Below are 13,983 nucleotides of genomic sequence, written 5' to 3'. Positions count from 1 at the left end.
GTTTAGGCCCAATTCCAACTGCTTTTGGGAGCTAAACAGTTTTGAGCCTCTTTAGTAGTTTAATTTGAGACCACCTGCTAATATCATGTCCTGTAGGTCTTTTTACATTACCAACACATGATTTTTTTCAGTAAGGCAATACAGTTAGGAAACTTTTTTATTCGCTTACCTGGTTATAGAAGTAGAAGAGGGCAAAAAAGTGCCAGTATGTCATTTACAGCCATACCACATTGGATACGCCCAATCTCGTCTGATCTTGGAAGCTAAGCAGTGTTGGGCCTGTTTAGTACTTGGGTGGGAGACCACATGGGAACACCAGGTGCTGTAGGTTTTTTCCCATTAATGGCAAATTGTTTTTATTCTCTTGCTATTTAAATTGAAAACTTTTTATTTTTTATTGCCAATACAGACATTTGGGACAGGTCAAACAGACACAATAGCCATCACCTAAAAACTTACCACACTGTTTAGGCCCAATTCCAACTGCTTTTGGGAGCTAAACAGTGTTGAGCCTCTTTAGTAGTTTAATTTGAGAACAACTGCTAATATCATGTCCTGTAGGTCTTTTTACATTACCAACACATGATTTTTTTTCAGTAAGCCAATATAGTTAGGAAACTTTTTTATTAGCTTACCTGGTTATAGAAGTAGAAGAGGGAAAAAAAGTGCCTGTATCTCACCTACAGCCATACCACATTGGATACGCCCAGTCTCGTCTGATCTTGGAAGCTAAGCAGTGTTGGGCCTGGTTAGTACTTGGGTGGGAGACCACATGGGAACACCAGGTGCTGTAGGTTTTTCCCATTACTGGCAAATTGTTTTTATTCTCTAGCTTTTTAAATTGGAAACTTTTTTCTCTTTATTGACAGTACAGACATTTGGAAGAGGTCAAACAGACACAATAGCCATCACCTAAAAACTTACCACACTGTTTAGGCCCAATTCCAACTGCTTTTGGCAGCTAAACAGTGTTGAGCCTCTTTAGTAGTTTAATTTGAGACCACCTGCTAATATCATGTCCTGTAGGTCTTTTTACATTACCAACACATGATTTTTTTTCAGTAAGCCAATATAGTTAGGAAACTTTTTTATTAGCTTACCTGGTTATAGAAGTAGAAGAGGGCAAAAAAGTGCCTGTATCTCACCTACAGCCATACCACATTGGATACGCCCAATCTCGTCTGATCTTGGAAGCTAAGCAGTGTTGTGCCTGGTTAGTACTTGGGTGGGAGACCACATGGGAACACCAGGTGCTGTAGGTTTTTCCCATTACTGGCAAATTGTTTTTATTCTTTAGCTTTTTAAATTGGAAACTTTTTTCTCTTTATTGACAGTACAGACATTTGGAAGAGGTCAAACAGACACAATAGCCATCACCTAAAAACTTACCACACTGTTTAGGCCCAATTCCAACTGCTTTTGGCAGCTAAACAGTGTTGAGCCTCTTAAGTAGTTTAATTTGAGACCACCTGCTAATATCATGTCCTGTAGGTCTTTTTACATTACCAACGCATGATTTTTATTCAGTAAGGCAATACAGTTAGGAAACTTTTTTATTAGCTTTCCTGGTTATAGAAGTAGAAGAGGGCAAAAAAGTGCCGGTATCTCACCTACAGCCATACCACATTGGATACGCCCAATCTCGTCTGATCTTGGAAGCTAAGCAGTGTTGGGCCTGGTTAGTACTTGGGTGGGAGACCACATGGGAACACCAGGTGCTGTAGGTTTTTTCCCATTAATGGCAAATTGTTTTTATTCTCTTGCTATTTAAATTGGAAACTTTTTATTTTTTATTGCCAATACAGACATTTGGGACAGGTCAAACAGACACAATAGCCATCACCTAAAAACTTACCACACTGTTTAGGCCCAATTCCAACTGCTTTTGGCAGCTAAACAGTGTTGAGCCTCTTTAGTAGTTTAATTTGAGACCACCTGCTAATATCATGTCCTGTAGGTCTTTTTACATTACCAACACATGATTTTTTTCAGTAAGGCAATACAGTTAGGAAACTTTTTTATTCGCTTACCTGGTTATAGAAGTAGAAGAGGGCAAAAAAGTGCCAATATCTCAACTACAGGCATACCACATTGGATACGCCCAATCTCGTCTGATCTTGGAAGCTAAGCAGTGTTGGGCCTGGTTAGTACTTGAGTGGGAGACCACATGGGAACACCAGGTGCTGTAGGTTTTTTCCCATTAATGGCAAATTGTTTTTATTCTCTTGCTATTTAAATTGGAAACTTTTTATTTTTATTGCCAATACAGACATTTGGGACAGGTCAAACAGACACAATAGCCATCACCTAAAAACTTACCACACTGTTTAGGCCCAATTCCAACTGCATTTGGGAGCTAAACAGTGTTGAGCCTCTTTAGTAGTTTAATTTGAGACCACCTGCTAATATCATGTCCTGTAGGTCTTTTTACATTACCAACACATGATTTTTTTCAGTAAGCCAATATAGTTAGGAAACTTTTTTATTAGCTTACCTGGTTATAGAAGTAGAAGATGGCAAAAAATTGCCTGTATCTCACCTACAGCCATACCACATTGGATACGCCCAATCTCGTCTGATCTTGGAAGCTAAGCAGTGTTGGGCCTGGTTAGTACTTGGGTGGGAGACCACATGGGAACACCAGGTGCTGTAGGTTTTTCCCATTACTGGCAAATTGTTTATATTCTCTAGCTTTTTAAATTGGAAACTTTTTTCTCTTTATTGACAGTACAGACATTTGGAAGAGGTCAAACAGACACAATAGCTATCACCTAAAAACTTACCACACTGTTTAGGCCCAATTCCAACTGCTTTTGGCAGCTAAACAGTGTTGAGCCTCTTAAGTAGTTTAATTTGAGACCACCTGCTAATATCATGTCCTGTAGGTCTTTTTACATTACCAACACATGTTTTTTTTCAGTAAGGCAATACAGTTAGGAAACTTTTTTATTAGCTTTCCTGGTTATAGAAGTAGAAGATTGCAAAAAAGTGCCGGTATCTCACCTACAGCCATACCACATTGGATACGCCCAATCTCGTCTGATCTTGGAAGCTAAGCAGTGTTGGGCCTGGTTAGTACTTGGGTGGGAGACCACATGGGAACACCAGGTGCTGTAGGTTTCTTCCCATTAATGGCTAATTGTTTTTATTCTCTTGCTATTTAAATTGGAAACTTTTTATTTTTATTGCCAATACAGACATTTGGGACAGGTCAAACAGACACAATAGCCATCACCTAAAAACTTACCACACTGTTTAGGCCCAATTCCAACTGCTTTTGGCAGCTAAACAGTGTTGAGCCTCTTTAGTAGTTTAATTTGAGACCACATGCTAATATCATGTCCTGTAGGTCTTTTTACATTACCAACACATGATTTTTTTCAGTAAGGCAATACAGTTAGGAAACTGTTTTATTAGCTTACCTGGTTATAGAAGTAGAAGAGGGCAAAAAAGTGCCAGTATCTCACCTACAGCCTTACCACATTGGATACGCCCAATCTCGTCTGATCTTGGAAGCTAAGCAGTGTTGGGCCTGGTTAGTACTTGGGTGGGAGACCACATGGGAACACCAGGTGCTGTAGGTTTTTTCCCATTAATGGCAAATTGTTTTTATTCTCTAGCTATTTAAATTGGAAACTTTTTATTTTTTATTGCCAATACAGACATTTGGGACAGGTCAAACAGACACAATAGCCATCACCTAAAAACTTACCACACTGTTTAGGCCCAATTCCAACTGCTTTTGGGAGCTAAACAGTGTTGAGCCTCTTTAGTAGTTTAATTTGAGACCACGTGCTAATATCATGTCCTGTAGGTCTTTTTACATTACCAACACATGATTTTTTTCAGTAAGGCAATACAGTTAGGAAACTTTTTTATTCGCTTACCTGGTTATAGAAGTAGAAGAGGGCAAAAAAGTGCCAGTATCTCACCTACAGCCATACCACATTGGATACGCCCAATCTCGTCTGATCTTGGAAGCTAAGCAGTGTTGGGCCTGTTTAGTACTTGGGTGGGAGACCACATGGGAACACCAGGTGCTGTAGGTTTTTTCCCATTAATGGCAAATTGTTTTTATTCTCTTACTATTTAAATTAAAAAACTTTTTATTTTTTATTGCCAATACAGACATTTGGGACAGGTCAAACAGACACAATAGCCATCACCTAAAAACTTACCACACTGTTTAGGCCCAATTCCAACTGCTTTTGGGAGCTAAACAGTGTTGAGCCTCTTTAGTAGTTTAATTTGAGACCACCTGCTAATATCATGTCCTGTAGGTCTTTTTACATTACCAACACATGATTTTTTTCAGTAAGCCAATATAGTTAGGAATCTTTTTTATTAGCTTACCTGGTTATAGAAGTAGAAGAGGGCAAAAAAGTGCCTGTATCTCACCTACAGCCATACCACATTGGATACGCCCAATCTCGTCTGATCTTGGAAGCTAAGCAGTGTTGGGCCTGGTTAGTACTTGGGTGGGAGACCACATGCTGTAGGTTTTTCCCATTACTGGCAAATTGTTTATATTCTCTAGCTTTTTAAATTGGAAACTTTTTTCTCTTTATTGACAGTACAGACATTTGGAAGAGGTCAAACAGACACAATAGCCATCACCTAAAAACTTACCACACTGTTTAGGCCCAATTCCAACTGCTTTTGGCAGCTAAACAGTGTTGAGCCTCTTTAGTAGTTTAATTTGAGACCACCTGCTAATATCATGTCCTGTAGGTCTTTTTACATTACCAACACATGATTTTTTTCAGTAAGGCAATACAGTTAGGAAACTTTTTTATTCGCTTACCTGGTTATAGAAGTAGAAGAGGGCAAAAAAGTGCCAGTATGTCATCTACAGCTATACCACATTGGATACGCCCAATCTCGTCTGATCTTGGAAGCTAAGCAGTGTTGGGCCTGTTTAGTACTTGGGTGGGAGACCACATGGGAACACCAGGTGCTGTAGGTTTTTTCCCATTAATGGCAAATTGTTTTTATTCTCTTGCTATTTAAATTGAAAACTTTTTATTTTTTATTGCCAATACAGACATTTGGGACAGGTCAAACAGACACAATAGCCATCACCTAAAAACTTACCACACTGTTTAGGCCCAATTCCAACTGCTTTTGGGAGCTAAACAGTGTTGAGCCTCTTTAGTAGTTTAATTTGAGACCAACTGCTAATATCATGTCCTGTAGGTCTTTTTACATTACCAACACATGATTTTTTTTCAGTAAGCCAATATAGTTAGGAAACTTTTTTATTAGCTTACCTGGTTATAGAAGTAGAAGAGGGAAAAAAAGTGCCTGTATCTCACCTACAGCCATACCACATTGGATACGCCCAGTCTCGTCTGATCTTGGAAGCTAAGCAGTGTTGGGCCTGGTTAGTACTTGGGTGGGAGACCACATGGGAACACCAGGTGCTGTAGGTTTTTCCCATTACTGTCAAATTGTTTTTATTCTCTAGCTTTTTAAATTGGAAACTTTTTTCTCTTTATTGACAGTACAGACATTTGGAAGAGGTCAAACAGACACAATAGCCATCACCTAAAAACTTACCACACTGTTTAGGCCCAATTCCAACTGCTTTTGGCAGCTAAACAGTGTTGAGCCTCTTTAGTAGTTTAATTTGAGACCACCTGCTAATATCATGTCCTGTAGGTCTTTTTACATTACCAACACATGATTTTTTTTCAGTAAGCCAATATAGTTAGGAAACTTTTTTATTAGCTTACCTGGTTATAGAAGTAGAAGAGGGCAAAAAAGTGCCTGTATCTCACCTACAGCCATACCACATTGGATACGCCCAATCTCGTCTGATCTTGGAAGCTAAGCAGTGTTGGGCCTGGTTAGTACTTGGGTGGGAGACCACATGGGAACACCAGGTGCTGTAGGTTTTTCCCATTACTGGCAAATTGTTTTTATTCTCTAGCTTTTTAAATTGGAAACTTTTTTCTCTTTATTGACAGTACAGACATTTGGAAGAGGTCAAACAGACACAATAGCCATCACCTAAAAACTTACCACACTGTTTAGGCCCAATTCCAACTGCTTTTGGCAGCTAAACAGTGTTGAGCCTCTTAAGTAGTTTAATTTGAGACCACCTGCTAATATCATGTCCTGTAGGTCTTTTTACATTACCAACGCATGATTTTTTTTCAGTAAGGCAATACAGTTAGGAAACTTTTTTATTAGCTTTCCTGGTTATAGAAGTAGAAGAGGGCAAAAAAGTGCCGGTATCTCACCTACAGCCATACCACATTGGATACGCCCAATCTCGTCTGATCTTGGAAGCTAAGCCGTGTTGGGCCTGGTTAGTACTTGGGTGGGAGACCACATGGGAACACCAGGTGCTGTAGGTTTTTTCCCATTAATGGCAAATTGTTTTTATTCTCTTGCTATTTAAATTGGAAACTTTTTATTTTTATTGCCAATACAGACATTTGGGACAGGTCAAACAGACACAATAGCCATCACCTAAAAACTTACCACACTGTTTAGGCCCAATTCCAACTGCTTTTCGGAGCTAAACAGTGTTGAGCCTCTTTAGTAGTTTAATTTGAGACCACCTGCTAATATCATGTCCTGTAGGTCTTTTTACATTACCAACACATGATTTTTTTCAGTAAGCCAATATAGTTAGGAAACTTTTTTATGAGCTTACCTGGTTATAGAAGTAGAAGAGGGCAAAAAAGTGCCTGTATCTCACTTACAGCCATACCACATTGGATACGCCCAATCTCGTCTGATCTTGGAAGCTAAGCAGTGTTGGGCCTGGTTAGTACTTGGGTGGGAGACCACATGGGAACACCAGGTGCTGTAGGTTTTTCCCATTACTGGCAAATTGTTTTTATTCTCTAGCTTTTTAAATTGGAAACTTTTTTCTCTTTATTGACAGTACAGACATTTGGAAGAGGTCAAACAGACACAATAGCCATCACCTAAAAACTTACCACACTGTTTAGGCCCAATTCCAACTGCTTTTGGCAGCTAAACAGTGTTGAGCCTCTTTAGTAGTTTAATTTGAGACCACCTGCTAATATCATGTCCTGTAGGTCTTTTTACATTACCAACACATGATTTTTTTCAGTAAGACAATACAGTTAGGAAACTTTTTTATTAGTTTACCTGGTTATAGAAGTAGAAGAGGGCAAAAAAGTGCCTGTATCTCAACTACAGCCATACCACATTGGATACGCCCAATCTCGTCTGATCTTGGAAGCTAAGCAGTGTTGGGCCTGGTTAGTACTTGGGTGGGAGACCACATCGGAACACCAGGTGCTGTAGGATTTTTCCCATTAATGGCAAATTGTTTTTATTCTCTTGCTATTTAAATTGGAAACTTTTTATTTTTATTGCCAATACAGACATTTGGGACAGGTCAAACAGACACAATAGCCATCACCTAAAAACTTACCACACTGTTTAGGCCCGATTCCAACTGCTTTTGGGAGCTAAACAGTGTTGAGCCTCTTTAGTAGTTTAATTTGAGACCACCTGCTAATATCATGTCCTGTAGGTCTTTTTACATTACCAACACATAATTTTTTTCAGTAAGCCAATATAGTTAGGAAACTTTTTTATTAGCTTACCTGGTTATAGAAGTAGAAGATGGCAAAAAAGTGCCTGTATCTCACCTACAGCCATACCACATTGGATACGCCCAATCTCGTCTGATCTTGGAAGCTAAGCAGTGTTGGGCCTGGTTAGTAATTGGGTGGGAGACCACATGGGAACACCAGGTGCTGTAGGTTTTTCCCATTACTGGCAAATTGTTTTTATTCTCCAGCTTTTTAAATTGGAAACTTTTTTCTCTTTATTGACAGTACAGACATTTGGGACAGGTCAAACAGACACAATAGCCATCACCTAAAAACTTACCACACTGTTTAGGCCCAATTCTAACTGCTTTTGGCAGCTAAATAGTGTTGAGCCTCTTAAGTAGTTTAATTTGAGACCACCTGCTAATATCATGTCCTGTAGGTTTTTTTACATTACCAACACATGATTTTTTTCAGTAAGCTAATACAGTTAGGAAACTTTTTTATTAGCTTTCCTGGTTATAGAAGTAGAAGAGGGCAAAAAAGTGCCGGTATCTCACCTACAGCCGTACCACATTGGATACGCCCAATCTCGTCTGATCTTGGAAGCTAAGCAGTGTTGGGCCTGGTTAGTACTTGGGTGGGAGACCACATGGGAACACCAGGTGCTGTAGGTTTTTTTCCCATTAATGGCAAATTGTTTTTATTCTCTAGCTTTTTAAATTGGAAACTTTTTTCTCTTTATTGACAGTACAGACATTTGGAAGAGGTAAAACAGACACAATAGCCATCACCTAAAAACTTACCACACTGTTTAGGCCCAATTCCAACTGCTTTTGGCAGCTAAACAGTGTTGAGCCTCTTAAGTAGTTTAATTTGAGACCACCTGCTAATATCATGTCCTGTAGGTCTTTTTACATTACCAACGCATGATTTTTTTTCAGTAAGGCAATACAGTTAGGAAACTTTTTTATTAGCTTTCCTGGTTATAGAAGTAGAAGAGGGCAAAAAAGTGCCGGTATCTCACCTACAGCCATACCACATTGGATACGCCCAATCACGTCTGATCTTGGAAGCTAAGCAGTGTTGGGCCTGGTTAGTACTTGGGTGGGAGACCACATGGGAACACCAGGTGCTGTAGGTTTTTTCCCATTAATGGCAAATTGTTTTTATTCTCTTGCTATTTAAATTGGAAACTTTTTATTTTTATTGCCAATACAGACATTTGGGACAGGTCAAACAGACACAATAGCCATCACCTAAAAACTTACCACACTGTTTAGGCCCAATTCCAACTGCTTTTCGGAGCTAAACAGTGTTGAGCCTCTTTAGTAGTTTAATTTGAGACCACCTGCTAATATCATGTCCTGTAGGTCTTTTTACATTACCAACACATGATTTTTTTCAGTAAGCCAATATAGTTAGGAAACTTTTTTATGAGCTTACCTGGTTATAGAAGTAGAAGAGGGCAAAAAAGTGCCTGTATCTCACTTACAGCCATACCACATTGGATACGCCCAATCTCGTCTGATCTTGGAAGCTAAGCAGTGTTGGGCCTGGTTAGTACTTGGGTGGGAGACCACATGGGAACACCAGGTGCTGTAGGTTTTTCCCATTACTGGCAAAACTTACCACACTGTTTAGGCCCAATTCCAACTGCTTTTGGCAGCTAAACAGTGTTGAGCCTCTTTAGTAGTTTAATTTGAGACCACCTGCTAATATCATGTCCTGTAGGTCTTTTTACATTACCAACACATGATTTTTTTCAGTAAGACAATACAGTTAGGAAACTTTTTTATTAGTTTACCTGGTTATAGAAGTAGAAGAGGGCAAAAAAGTGCCTGTATCTCAACTACAGCCATACCACATTGGATACGCCCAATCTCGTCTGATCTTGGAAGCTAAGCAGTGTTGGGCCTGGTTAGTACTTGGGTGGGAGACCACATCGGAACACCAGGTGCTGTAGGATTTTTCCCATTAATGGCAAATTGTTTTTATTCTCTTGCTATTTAAATTGGAAACTTTTTATTTTTATTGCCAATACAGACATTTGGGACAGGTCAAACAGACACAATAGCCATCACCTAAAAACTTACCACACTGTTTAGGCCCGATTCCAACTGCTTTTGGGAGCTAAACAGTGTTGAGCCTCTTTAGTAGTTTAATTTGAGACCACCTGCTAATATCATGTCCTGTAGGTCTTTTTACATTACCAACACATAATTTTTTTCAGTAAGCCAATATAGTTAGGAAACTTTTTTATTAGCTTACCTGGTTATAGAAGTAGAAGATGGCAAAAAAGTGCCTGTATCTCACCTACAGCCATACCACATTGGATACGCCCAATCTCGTCTGATCTTGGAAGCTAAGCAGTGTTGGGCCTGGTTAGTACTTGGGTGGGAGACCACATGGGAACACCAGGTGCTGTAGGTTTTTCCCATTACTGGCAAATTGTTTTTATTCTCCAGCTTTTTAAATTGGAAACTTTTTTCTCTTTATTGACAGTACAGACATTTGGGACAGGTCAAACAGACACAATAGCCATCACCTAAAAACTTACCACACTGTTTAGGCCCAATTCCAACTGCTTTTGGCAGCTAAATAGTGTTGAGCCTCTTAAGTAGTTTAATTTGAGACCACCTGCTAATATCATGTCCTGTAGGTCTTTTTACATTACCAACACATGATTTTTTTCAGTAAGGCAATACAGTTAGGAAACTTTTTTATTAGCTTTCCTGGTTATAGAAGTAGAAGAGGGCAAAAAAGTGCCGGTATCTCACCTACAGCCGTACCACATTGGATACGCCCAATCTCGTCTGATCTTGGAAGCTAAGCAGTGTTGGGCCTGGTTAGTACTTGGGTGGGAGACCACATGGGAACACCAGGTGCTGTAGGTTTTTTCCCATTAATGGCAAATTGTTTTTATTCTCTAGCTTTTTAAATTGGAAACTTTTTTCTCTTTATTGACAGTACAGATATTTGGAAGAGGTCAAACAGACACAATAGCCATCACCTAAAAACTTACCACACTGTTTAGGCCCAATTCCAACTGCTTTTGGCAGCTAAACAGTGTTGAGCCTCTTAAGTAGTTTAATTTGAGACCACCTGCTAATATCATGTCCTGTAGGTCTTTTTACATTGTCAACGCATGATTTTTTTCAGTAAGGCAATACAGTTAGGAAACTTTTTTATTAGCTTTCCTGGTTATAGAAGTAGAAGAGGGCAAAAAAGTGCCGGTATCTCACCTACAGCCATACTACATTGGATACGCCCAATCTCGTCTGATCTTGGAAGCTAAGCAGTGTTGGGCCTGGTTAGTACTTGGGTGGGAGACCACATGGGAACACCAGGTGCTGTAGGTTTTTTCCCATTAATGGCAAATTGTTTTTATTCTCTTGCTATTTTAATTGGAAACTTTTTATTTTTATTGCCAATACAGACATTTGGGACAGGTCAAACAGACACAATAGCCATCACCTAAAAACTTACCACACTGTTTAGGCCCAATTCCAACTGCTTTTGGCAGCAAAACAGTGTTGAGCCTCTTTAGTAGTTTAATTTGAGACCACATGCTAATATCATGTCCTGTAGGTCTTTTTACATTACCAACACATGATTTTTTTCAGTAAGGCAATACAGTTAGGAAACTTTTTTATTAGCATACCTGGTTATAGAAGTAGAAGAGGGCAAAAAAGTGCCAGTATCTCACCTACAGCCATACCACATTGGATACGCCCAATCTCGTCTGATCTTGGGAGCTAAGCAGTGTTTGGCCTGGTTAGTACTTGGGTGGGAGACCACATGGGAACACCAGGTGCTGTAGGTTTTTTCCCATTAATGGCAAATTGTTTTTATTCTCTTGCTATTTAAATTGGAAACTTTTTATTTTTATTGCCAATACAGACATTTGGGACAGGTCAAACAGACACAATAGCCATCACCTAAAAACTTACCACACTGTTTAGGCCCAATTCCAACTGCTTTTCGGAGCTAAACAGTGTTGAGCCTCTTTAGTAGTTTAATTTGAGACCACCTGCTAATATCATGTCCTGTAGGTCTTTTTACATTACCAACACATGATTTTTTTCAGTAAGCCAATATATTTAGGAAACTTTTTTAATAGCTTACCTGGTTATAGAAGTAGAAGAGGGCAAAAAAGTGCCTATATCTCACTTACAGCCATACCACATTGGATACGCCCAATCTCGTCTGATCTTGGAAGCTAAGCAGTGTTGGGCCTGGTTAGTACTTGGGTGGGAGACCACATGGGAACACCAGGTGCTGTAGGTTTTTCCCATTACTGGCAAATTGTTTTTATTCTCTAGCTTTTTAAATTGGAAACTTTTTTCTCTTTATTGACAGTACAGACATTTGGAAGAGGTCAAACAGACACAATAGCCATCACCTAAAAACTTACCACACTGTTTAGGCCCAATTCCAACTGCTTTTGGCAGCTAAACAGTGTTGAGCCTCTTTAGTAGTTTAATTTGAGACCACCTGCTAATATCATGTCCTGTAGGTCTTTTTACATTACCAACACATGATTTTTTTCAGTAAGACAATACAGTTAGGAAACTTTTTTATTAGCTTACCTGGTTATAGAAGTAGAAGAGGGCAAAAAAGTGCCGGTATCTCAACTACAGCCATACCATATTGGATACGCCCAATCTCGTCTGATCTTGGAAGCTAAGCAGTGTTGGGCCTGGTTAGTACTTGGGTGTTAGACCACATGGGAACACCAGGTGCTGTAGGTTTTTTCCCATTAATGGCTAATTGTTTTTATTCTCTAGCTTTTTAAATTGGAAACTTTTTTCTCTTTATTGACAGTACAGACATTTGGAAGAGGTCAAACAGACACAATAGCCATCACCTAAAAACTTACCACACTGTTTAGGCCCAATTCCAACTGCTTTTGGCAGCTAAACAGTGTTGAGCCTCTTAAGTAGTTTAATTTGAGACCACCTGCTAATATCATGTCCTGTAGGTCTTTTTACATTGTCAACGCATGATTTTTTTCAGTAAGGCAATACAGTTAGGAAACTTTTTTATTAGCTTTCCTGGTTATAGAAGTAGAAGAGGGCAAAAAAGTGCCGGTATCTCACCTACAGCCATACTACATTGGATACGCCCAATCTCGTCTGATCTTGGAAGCTAAGCAGTGTTGGGCCTGGTTAGTACTTGGGTGGGAGACCACATGGGAACACCAGGTGCTGTAGGTTTTTTCCCATTAATGGCAAATTGTTTTTATTCTCTTGCTATTTTAATTGGAAACTTTTTATTTTTATTGCCAATACAGACATTTGGGACAGGTCAAACAGACACAATAGCCATCACCTAAAAACTTACCACACTGTTTAGGCCCAATTCCAACTGCTTTTGGCAGCTAAACAGTGTTGAGCCTCTTTAGTAGTTTAATTTGAGACCACATGCTAATATCATGTCCTGTAGGTCTTTTTACATTACCAACACATGATTTTTTTCAGTAAGGCAATACAGTTAGGAAACTTTTTTATTAGCTTACCTGGTTATAGAAGTGGAAGAGGGCAAAAAAGTGCCAGTATCTCACCTACAGCCATACCACATTGGATACGCCCAATCTCGTCTGATCTTGGAAGCTAAGCAGTGTTTGGCCTGGTTAGTACTTGGGTGGGAGACCACATGGGAACACCAGGTGCTGTAGGTTTTTTCCCATTAATGGCAAATTGTTTTTATTCTCTTGCTATTTAAATTGGAAACTTTTTATTTTTATTGCCAATACAGACATTTGGGACAGGTCAAACAGACACAATAGCCATCACCTAAAAACTTACCACACTGTTTAGGCCCAATTCCAACTGCTTTTCGGAGCTAAACAGTGTTGAGCCTCTTTAGTAGTTTAATTTGAGACCACCTGCTAATATCATGTCCTGTAGGTCTTTTTACATTACCAACACATGATTTTTTTCAGTAAGCCAATATATTTAGGAAACTTTTTTAATAGCTTACCTGGTTATAGAAGTAGAAGAGGGCAAAAAAGTGCCTGTATCTCACTTACAGCCATACCACATTGGATACGCCCAATCTCGTCTGATCTTGGAAGCTAAGCAGTGTTGGGCCTGGTTAGTACTTGGGTGGGAGACCACATGGGAACACCAGGTGCTGTAGGTTTTTCCCATTACTGGCAAATTGTTTTTATTCTCTAGCTTTTTAAATTGAAAACTTTTTTCTCTTTATTGACAGTACAGACATTTGGAAGAGGTCAAACAGACACAATAGCCATCACCTAAAAACTTACCACACTGTTTAGGCCCAATTCCAACTGCTTTTGGCAGCTAAACAGTGTTGAGCCTCTTTAGTAGTTTAATTTGAGACCACCTGCTAATATCATGTCCTGTAGGTCTTTTTACATTACCAACACATGATTTTTTTCAGTAAGACAATACAGTTAGGAAACTTTTTTATT

At 39.3% G+C, this 13,983-nt stretch overlaps 28 non-coding genes and 2 pseudogenes across 28 annotated transcripts; all 30 read left to right on the top strand.

Annotated features, from left to right (window-relative positions):
* The first annotated feature begins 212 nt into the window (after positions 1-212).
* LOC146038770 (5S ribosomal RNA) lies at positions 213-331 on the top strand. Its single transcript, XR_014462334.1, has one exon. It is a non-coding gene; the product is annotated as a 5S ribosomal RNA (ribosomal RNA).
* Positions 332-678: 347 nt separating this feature from the next.
* On the top strand, positions 679-797 carry LOC146038051 (5S ribosomal RNA). The gene has a single exon (XR_014461675.1). It is a non-coding gene; the product is annotated as a 5S ribosomal RNA (ribosomal RNA).
* A 346-nt stretch (positions 798-1,143) lies between these two features.
* LOC146038762 (5S ribosomal RNA) lies at positions 1,144-1,262 on the top strand. The gene has a single exon (XR_014462326.1). It is a non-coding gene; the product is annotated as a 5S ribosomal RNA (ribosomal RNA).
* A 346-nt stretch (positions 1,263-1,608) lies between these two features.
* On the top strand, positions 1,609-1,727 carry LOC146040073 (5S ribosomal RNA). The gene has a single exon (XR_014463242.1). It is a non-coding gene; the product is annotated as a 5S ribosomal RNA (ribosomal RNA).
* A 346-nt stretch (positions 1,728-2,073) lies between these two features.
* Positions 2,074-2,192, top strand: LOC146039243 (5S ribosomal RNA). The gene has a single exon (XR_014462766.1). It is a non-coding gene; the product is annotated as a 5S ribosomal RNA (ribosomal RNA).
* Positions 2,193-2,537: 345 nt separating this feature from the next.
* On the top strand, positions 2,538-2,656 carry LOC146040072 (5S ribosomal RNA). Its single transcript, XR_014463241.1, has one exon. It is a non-coding gene; the product is annotated as a 5S ribosomal RNA (ribosomal RNA).
* A 345-nt stretch (positions 2,657-3,001) lies between these two features.
* On the top strand, positions 3,002-3,120 carry LOC146040071 (5S ribosomal RNA). The gene has a single exon (XR_014463240.1). It is a non-coding gene; the product is annotated as a 5S ribosomal RNA (ribosomal RNA).
* Positions 3,121-3,465: 345 nt separating this feature from the next.
* LOC146038071 (5S ribosomal RNA) lies at positions 3,466-3,584 on the top strand. Its single transcript, XR_014461692.1, has one exon. It is a non-coding gene; the product is annotated as a 5S ribosomal RNA (ribosomal RNA).
* A 346-nt stretch (positions 3,585-3,930) lies between these two features.
* Positions 3,931-4,049, top strand: LOC146037940 (5S ribosomal RNA). The gene has a single exon (XR_014461573.1). It is a non-coding gene; the product is annotated as a 5S ribosomal RNA (ribosomal RNA).
* Positions 4,050-4,396: 347 nt separating this feature from the next.
* Positions 4,397-4,502, top strand: LOC146039897 (5S ribosomal RNA; annotated as a pseudogene).
* A 345-nt stretch (positions 4,503-4,847) lies between these two features.
* Positions 4,848-4,966, top strand: LOC146038786 (5S ribosomal RNA). Its single transcript, XR_014462348.1, has one exon. It is a non-coding gene; the product is annotated as a 5S ribosomal RNA (ribosomal RNA).
* Positions 4,967-5,313: 347 nt separating this feature from the next.
* On the top strand, positions 5,314-5,432 carry LOC146038050 (5S ribosomal RNA). Its single transcript, XR_014461674.1, has one exon. It is a non-coding gene; the product is annotated as a 5S ribosomal RNA (ribosomal RNA).
* Positions 5,433-5,778: 346 nt separating this feature from the next.
* On the top strand, positions 5,779-5,897 carry LOC146040070 (5S ribosomal RNA). Its single transcript, XR_014463239.1, has one exon. It is a non-coding gene; the product is annotated as a 5S ribosomal RNA (ribosomal RNA).
* A 346-nt stretch (positions 5,898-6,243) lies between these two features.
* On the top strand, positions 6,244-6,362 carry LOC146038337 (5S ribosomal RNA). Its single transcript, XR_014461937.1, has one exon. It is a non-coding gene; the product is annotated as a 5S ribosomal RNA (ribosomal RNA).
* Positions 6,363-6,707: 345 nt separating this feature from the next.
* Positions 6,708-6,826, top strand: LOC146037800 (5S ribosomal RNA). Its single transcript, XR_014461445.1, has one exon. It is a non-coding gene; the product is annotated as a 5S ribosomal RNA (ribosomal RNA).
* Positions 6,827-7,171: 345 nt separating this feature from the next.
* Positions 7,172-7,290, top strand: LOC146039259 (5S ribosomal RNA). Its single transcript, XR_014462780.1, has one exon. It is a non-coding gene; the product is annotated as a 5S ribosomal RNA (ribosomal RNA).
* Positions 7,291-7,635: 345 nt separating this feature from the next.
* LOC146038630 (5S ribosomal RNA) lies at positions 7,636-7,754 on the top strand. The gene has a single exon (XR_014462206.1). It is a non-coding gene; the product is annotated as a 5S ribosomal RNA (ribosomal RNA).
* Positions 7,755-8,099: 345 nt separating this feature from the next.
* On the top strand, positions 8,100-8,218 carry LOC146038077 (5S ribosomal RNA). The gene has a single exon (XR_014461699.1). It is a non-coding gene; the product is annotated as a 5S ribosomal RNA (ribosomal RNA).
* A 348-nt stretch (positions 8,219-8,566) lies between these two features.
* Positions 8,567-8,685, top strand: LOC146037710 (5S ribosomal RNA). Its single transcript, XR_014461363.1, has one exon. It is a non-coding gene; the product is annotated as a 5S ribosomal RNA (ribosomal RNA).
* Positions 8,686-9,030: 345 nt separating this feature from the next.
* Positions 9,031-9,149, top strand: LOC146037799 (5S ribosomal RNA). The gene has a single exon (XR_014461444.1). It is a non-coding gene; the product is annotated as a 5S ribosomal RNA (ribosomal RNA).
* A 242-nt stretch (positions 9,150-9,391) lies between these two features.
* LOC146039257 (5S ribosomal RNA) lies at positions 9,392-9,510 on the top strand. The gene has a single exon (XR_014462779.1). It is a non-coding gene; the product is annotated as a 5S ribosomal RNA (ribosomal RNA).
* Positions 9,511-9,855: 345 nt separating this feature from the next.
* Positions 9,856-9,974, top strand: LOC146040069 (5S ribosomal RNA). The gene has a single exon (XR_014463238.1). It is a non-coding gene; the product is annotated as a 5S ribosomal RNA (ribosomal RNA).
* A 345-nt stretch (positions 9,975-10,319) lies between these two features.
* Positions 10,320-10,438, top strand: LOC146038076 (5S ribosomal RNA). Its single transcript, XR_014461698.1, has one exon. It is a non-coding gene; the product is annotated as a 5S ribosomal RNA (ribosomal RNA).
* Positions 10,439-10,784: 346 nt separating this feature from the next.
* Positions 10,785-10,903, top strand: LOC146038027 (5S ribosomal RNA). The gene has a single exon (XR_014461653.1). It is a non-coding gene; the product is annotated as a 5S ribosomal RNA (ribosomal RNA).
* A 345-nt stretch (positions 10,904-11,248) lies between these two features.
* LOC146039190 (5S ribosomal RNA) lies at positions 11,249-11,367 on the top strand. Its single transcript, XR_014462718.1, has one exon. It is a non-coding gene; the product is annotated as a 5S ribosomal RNA (ribosomal RNA).
* Positions 11,368-11,712: 345 nt separating this feature from the next.
* On the top strand, positions 11,713-11,831 carry LOC146037797 (5S ribosomal RNA). The gene has a single exon (XR_014461442.1). It is a non-coding gene; the product is annotated as a 5S ribosomal RNA (ribosomal RNA).
* Positions 11,832-12,176: 345 nt separating this feature from the next.
* LOC146039647 (5S ribosomal RNA) lies at positions 12,177-12,295 on the top strand (annotated as a pseudogene).
* Positions 12,296-12,641: 346 nt separating this feature from the next.
* Positions 12,642-12,760, top strand: LOC146038026 (5S ribosomal RNA). The gene has a single exon (XR_014461652.1). It is a non-coding gene; the product is annotated as a 5S ribosomal RNA (ribosomal RNA).
* Positions 12,761-13,105: 345 nt separating this feature from the next.
* Positions 13,106-13,224, top strand: LOC146038732 (5S ribosomal RNA). The gene has a single exon (XR_014462299.1). It is a non-coding gene; the product is annotated as a 5S ribosomal RNA (ribosomal RNA).
* A 345-nt stretch (positions 13,225-13,569) lies between these two features.
* LOC146037796 (5S ribosomal RNA) lies at positions 13,570-13,688 on the top strand. Its single transcript, XR_014461441.1, has one exon. It is a non-coding gene; the product is annotated as a 5S ribosomal RNA (ribosomal RNA).
* The last annotated feature ends 295 nt before the right edge of the window (positions 13,689-13,983 follow it).

Source organism: Crinia signifera, chromosome 9 (assembly GCF_055691185.1).
Source record: "Crinia signifera chromosome 9, ASM5569118v1, whole genome shotgun sequence".
Taxonomy (NCBI): Eukaryota; Metazoa; Chordata; class Amphibia; order Anura; family Myobatrachidae; genus Crinia; species Crinia signifera.
Note: the sequence above shows the minus strand (reverse complement) of the source record. Positions and strands in the feature narration are given on the sequence as shown.